Source organism: Crinia signifera, chromosome 9 (assembly GCF_055691185.1).
Source record: "Crinia signifera chromosome 9, ASM5569118v1, whole genome shotgun sequence".
Taxonomy (NCBI): domain Eukaryota; kingdom Metazoa; phylum Chordata; class Amphibia; order Anura; family Myobatrachidae; genus Crinia; species Crinia signifera.
Genome location: NC_139225.1, coordinates 91,117,045 through 91,123,885, shown reverse-complemented (window position 1 = coordinate 91,123,885; position 6,841 = coordinate 91,117,045).

The following is a 6,841-nucleotide window of genomic DNA, read 5'->3' as shown; positions in this document are numbered from 1 at the left end:
GAGGCCTTGATCTTCTTCTCCTAACAGACCTAGAAAGTGATCTTTTAGCAACACAAGCTCGCAGCTTTTTCATGCACCCTGATGTGATGTGAGCTAATTTATTCTAATCCTGTGACCGCTGCTTTGTAATGCTGCTTTCACACCGCAAAAACTGCATCGACCCGGTATTTTTAAACATTTCTAAAAACTGGTCAATTAAACCCCTTTCACACCGCATATCTTAAACGGTATTTCAATGCCGTTTTTTGTCCCTTCACATTGAACCCGTGTTCAGTCCATAGAAAACAGTGGATGTTCAGACTTAAAAAAAAACAGGTCTGATATGGGTAGGACCCTGCTTTTTTTACCGTTTACAAATACCAGTATTCTGGCTGCTTCAAAGGTGCACTCATTACTCACTGACACATTTTAAAAGATCCACAGGTGGAGCTAATTACTTCACTTGTGATTCTGTGAGGAGATCTGGAAAACATTAACTGTTGGTAGCTCTGGAGGACTGGAGTTGGCTACGCCAGGTTTAGACTATATTTTAGTAGATGCATGTAGTTACAGTATATTCTCAGGCACTTCACATTCCAACACTCTTCTCTATGCCCCTTATATAGCACCAGTCCCATCCACAGCAGTGCCTCGGCTACATGCCAGACCTATAGCACCACCATCTCCTACATTACAATATCAAATTAATAAAGAATATGATCTACAAATATGTTCTCAAAAGTCTATAAGGGGATTTTTGTAAGAACTTACCGTTCGAACCCCTTTCTCTGAGTCCAGTCCGGTGACACAGCTCACGATGGGATGTAGGAGGGTCCGCCAGGAGCCAGGCACCTATGCTTCTAAATTCTTTGGGAGCAGGCTCCTCCCTACTGCATCCCATAATGCTTGTTAAACTTCAACAGCACACTAGGATACACAACTCAGTAAAATGCCTGAACATCTTATATGCAACTTATAACTCATAACATGGCAACCATGAACGGAAGTGTTAGGGAGGGATCGCTGTGGCACCGGACTGGACTCAGAGAAAGGGGTTCGAACTGTAAGTTCTTACAAAAATCCCCTTTTCTCTTTCATCCAGTCCGGTGACACAGCTCACGATGGGACGTTCACGAGCCGGTCCTTTGGGAGGGTATGCTCAGACTGCCAGTTCTCATCACTGCCCGTCCAAATGAAGCGTCCTCCGACGCAAACTCATGAAACCTGTAGAATTTTGTAAAGGTGTGAACAGAGGACCAGGTGGCTGCCCTGCACAGCTGCTCCGCTGTGGCCCCATGGCGCACCGCCCACGAAGAAGCAACTGACCTTGTAGTATGGGCATTTATGCGAGATGGAACAGGCCTACCCGACTTACAGTAGGCAAAGGCAATAGTTGATGCTTGCCTGGCATCATCATCTGAAGCAAGTCGTCTAAAGCAAGCAATGAGTTAGAACTGGAATGAAGTTTTCAAACCATCTCTCATCTCCTCTGTACAGGTACATGAATGCCATTTTTCAAAACCTGATGCTTTTCATTTAAAAGAACAGTCTGCAATGGAAATGTGTTTTGCTACTGGGAGCCTACAACATCCCCCACCTTTAATCAGATAAGCTGAGCAATGTGTGCAAACACCAACCCCTCCCCCTGTACCAGCTGACCTAACTTTCCTTTAAAATGGGAAATTTGGAGAAGCCTGGCCAAGGCTTGCCTGGCATCATCATCTGAAGCAAGTCGTCTAAAGCAAGCAATGAGTTAGAACTGGAATGAAGTTTTCAAACCATCTCTCATCTCCTCTGTACAGGTACATGAATGCCATTTTCCAAAACCTGATGCTTTTCATTTAAAAGAACAGTCTGCAATGGAAATGTGTTTTGCTACTGGGAGCCTACAACATCCCCCACCTTTAATCAGATAAGCTGAGCAATGTGTGCAAACACCAACCCCTCCCCCTGTACCAGCTGACCTAACTTTCCTTTAAAATGAGAAATTTGGAGAAGCCTGGCCAAGGCTTGCCTGGCATCATCATCTGAAGCAAGTTGTCTAAAGCAAGCAATGAGTTAGAACTGGAGTTTGGACTGGATTTGGACATAAACCGAAACACTGCCACATTTTATTTTGCTTCTCCCAAATTACTATCTGTCTCCGCCTCTGAGCTGAGGAAAGCTATGTATTACTCTTTGTTTTACTGTTTCTTTACCATGATCTTCATCATATACCCCCACTGTATGCTGTTCCTTCACTGATTGCACACCCTGCCAGCAACAAGCTGGCAGGGTGTGTCAGCTTTGGAAGAAAAGTGGTTCATAAATACAAATATTATTATTACTGCTGCCTTTGAGCAGCATGATCAAGATGGCGCCGCTGATGGCTGCCTAGGAGCTGTGCAGCTCAGCCAAATATGTTCCCTGTGTGATAACTGTACTGTCTCTGCTTAATGTTACCTACCTGGCTGTAGCAGTGACCAGTGGCGCCGCTGATGGCTGCCTAGGTGCTGTGCAACTCGGTGGGCATGTGTTCCCCACATGTAATGTCTTAATGAAATGTATGTAATGCCTTCTCCCCCCCCCCTTCATCCCTGCTTGATGCTGCACTGTAAATCCACAAAAAATTCCTAGTGTGCGCAAGCATACATGGCCAATAAAGTTGATTCTATTCTATTCTATTCTATTCAACCAACAAGCAATCGTCTGCTTTGAAGCAGGCCACCCAATCTTATGTACATCGTACAAAACCAGCAGAAAATCAGATTTGCGAATATCCTTCACCCTGTTCACATAGATTCGCAATGCGCGAACCACATCCAACTTTTTCAAATTGTCCCTATTCCTCGTACCCTCAGGCGGGGAAAAAACCGGGAGAACAATGTCCTGATTCAAATGAAATGAGGATACTACCTTAGGTAGAAATTTAGGTACTGTTCTCAGCACAGCCCTATCATCATGGAAAATCAAAAATAGTGACTTGCAGGACAAGGCACCCAACTCCGACACACGCCTAGCCGAGGCAATGGCCAATAAAAAGGTAAGTTTCCAAGAAACATATTTTAGATCCGCTGATCTCAGTGGCTCAAAAGGAGGCTTTTGCAGCATAGCTAAAACAAGGGATAAGTCCCACGGTGCAACCGGCTGCCTGTAAGGAGGCTTAATCCTGGTTACGCCCTGCAAAAAGGTCTGCACCTCTGGCAACAGAGCCACCCTCTTTTGAAAGAAAATGGATAGTGCCGAAATTTGCACTTTCAAGGATTGTAAGCTTAGACCAGATGACAAGCCACCCTGTAGGAACTCAAGTAGCCTCGCCACCTTAAACCTGGATGTATGAACTCTCTGCCGTTCACACCATCTGATGTAGATCTTCCACACCCTATGGTAATTAGCCGCTGACTCCGGCTTTCGGGCCCTTAACATGGTCTGGATAACCGCCTCTGAAAAACCTTTCTCAATAAGGAGGACTCATAAACCACGCCGTCAAATTGAGCCGAGCTAGGTGCAGGTGTAGGAACGGCCCTTGACTTAACAAGTGAGGCTGAAGAGGAAGTCGCCACGATTCCTTCGATAATCTCAGAATGTCTGAGTACCATGACCTCCTGGGCCAATCTGGTGCAATCAGTATGGCTGGTACTCTTTGATTCTTTATCCTCTTCAACACCCTCGAGAGCAAAAAATGTAGACCAGGCTGAAACACCATGGAATTGTCATGGCATCCACTGCCCAAGCAGACGGGTCCCTTGCTCGAGAGCAAAACCTTGGCACCTGACAATTGCTCCTTGACGCCATACGGTCTATGTCTGGCAATCCCCAGCGGTCTACAATCTTCTGGAAAACTTCCCTGCGGAGGTAGTCCGCCTCCACATTCCGGATCCCCGGGATGAACACGGCTGATAGTGCTGGCACCTGCACTTCTGCCCAGGTGAAAATCCTCACAATCTCTGCCATAGCCATCTTGCTGCGAGTCCCGCCCTGATGGTTTAAGTATGCCACAGTTGTGGCATTGTCGGATTGAACTCGTACCGGCATTCATTTCAGAAACTCCTCTGCTTTGCCCAAGGCATTCCATACCGCTCTCAGTTCCAGTATGTTTATAGGAAGTCTGGATTCCTCCTCGGACCAAAGGCCCTGTAGCCTCAGATGGAGGAAAACTGCTCCCCAACCCCTGAGACTGGCATCCGTCGTGATGACCAACCAATCCCAGGAGCAAAGGGACCGCCCCACCTGCAGAGTCTCTATATCCGTCCACCAGATTAGGGATATTCTCGATTCTTGAGACAGAACCAGCCGTTCCTGTTTCATCGTCTTTGCATTTCCTGACCAGCATGCTAGGATGTTACACTGGAAGCACCTCGAATGGAATCTGGCAAACTGTAGCGTCTCGAAGGTCGCTACCATTTTGCCCAGCAACCTTACCCCCAGGTGCAGGGGGTAAGGTGAAGAATTGTCAGCACCATCTGCCGAATCTCCACTGCCTTGGGATATGGCAAGAACACCCTGTGAAGGTGTGTGTCCAGGATTACTCAGAGGATTTGCAGACTCTGAGTGGGTGTTAAATGCAACTTGGGAAGGTTTAGCACCCAACCCTGCTCTTGCAAGAACTGTGTCGCAACACTCAGGTGTTCCTGAAGTTTTCCCGCCGACTCCGCCTTGAATAAAAGGTCGTCCAGATAAGGAATAATTACTATTCCCCTTAGACGGAGAGCTGCAGCCATGACCACCATCGCTTTCGTGAACACTCTCGGAGCCGTAGCCAAACTGAACGGCAGGGCTTGAAACTGCCAATGGTTTTCTCAATGTCACGGCCGAAGATTCTGATGAGGTCGTGTGGTGCTCAGGGACTGAGGAGGAGGCAGTAGTAGGGTTAAAACGAGCAGGTTTAATAAAGGATGTCATACAGGACTCAAATACTTCTTTGAGAACAACTGTAAGAGGAATCAAAGTAAATGGCAAACGATAAATGTCCAGAAGACAATGGGGATAAATGTCCAGAAGACAATGGGGATAAATGTCCAGAAGACAATGAGGATGAATGTCCAGAAGACAATGAGGATGAATGTCCAGAAGACAACGATGAGGATTTATCCAGGTAACAATGATGAAGAAAATCCTGATGAAGAGATGAAAAGATGGTGGCAAATAGAGGATCCGGAACTGGAAGAAGATGGGAGGTGACTGCGGCTGGAGGTAGCTGAAGAGGAGGTCTTTGGGAAATCCAGGAGGAAGCACCCAAGGGTACCAGAGAGAAGCTGGCGACCAGCGTGACTGGAAAGGAGCACTGGATCTGAAGCCAAAGCGAGCTGACGGACACAGCTGGGATAACAAGGACACAATGAGTCAGGAGCCTTCCAGGAAGTGCACGGCACAGAAGACTCTTTGCACTGACACTGAGTTACCTGGGCAGATCCTCTATATGCATAGAAGGCGGCTGCCATTGGCTATCACAGTGAAACAGGTGTGCAGCTCTGACCTGGCCCAATCCCCTGTTTGCCCTTAAGCAAGATGGCGGCGCTGGTCTCACGGCACCCATAGCCTAGAGCGAGACCACGCCGCAGACTTCCATGCTGCCCTCCAACACTGCCGGGCCTCTGCCTGCCGCCTCACCTGACATGGAGGCCGACACACGCCAGCCGACTGCGGACACGGACGGGAGAGTACAGGACCCGCCGTGTACCGCCGCGGCGGCGCGTGACACTCAAATTGAAAATCTGAGAAGGGACTGGTGATCCTTGTAAATGGGCACATGGAGGTCTGCATCCTGAATATCTACAGATGCCAGAAACTCCCCCTGCTCTATGCTCAGGAACACAGAACGCAGGGACTCAATGCGAAAATTATCTACCCACAAGTGCAGATTTAAAGATTTTAAATTTAGAATAGGCCTGAAAGACCCGTCTGGCTTGGAGACTAGGAAGAGGATCGAATAAAACCCCTGTTTTCTTTCCAACCAAGGCACCGGAATAACTACTCTCTTCTCCTTGAGAGACAAGGCTGCCCCCAGAAGAGCGGACCTCAGTGACGCAGTCCGAGGCAAAGGTGTAGGAAGAAATCTCTTGGGTAGAATGCCCCTGAGATTTATCCGGTAGCCCTCGGAAATGATAGAAAGAACCCAAGGATCTACTATGGATTCCTTCCACCTGTCCTGAAAGTGCAGGAGGTGACCCCCCACTCTGAGCCCAGAACGGGGAGTCCCCGCCCCGTCATGCAGAGGACTTATCACTTTTTGCTGCATGCTTTTTTGTAAAGGCCCCAAACCGAGCCTTGGAAGACCTTCCTCTGTTGGCCTGAAATCTACCACGGCCAGCCTGTCCTCTGTTGGACGCTCCGCCCCGAAAGGGCGGCCGAAAGGACGGCTTGAAAACTCCAAACTTGGAGCCTGAACTCTTGGAAGTGGTGGGGAGGAAAGTACTCTTGCCCCCTGTAGCCTGCTTAATGATGGCTTCCATCTCTGAGCCAAGCAATAACTCCCCCTTAAACGTCAAGTTCTCAAGGGACTTTTTGGACTCACTATCAGCTTCCTTCTAGCAGTGACTGAGGTGATAGACACTCTGGATGCCATTTTAGCTACTTCTCTGCCAGTATAAACGCCTCAGAATTCTGGTGGAGAAGACCAATCAGCTCCTCTGCCCACTTGATCATAGCTTTTGTAACCCAAGCAGAAGCAATAATAGGCCTCAAAGTATATCCCACGCCTTCAAAAATAGCTTTCAAGCAGCCTTCCAACTTTTTTGTCCACTGGGTCTTTAAAGGCAGCACCCCCCTGGACAGGTAACGCAGTGGATTTAGACAGTCTAGCAACCGATGCATCCACTAATGGGGCTTTTTCCCATATCTTGCTATGTTCCTCCGGCATGGGGTACATATTAGCATATTTTTT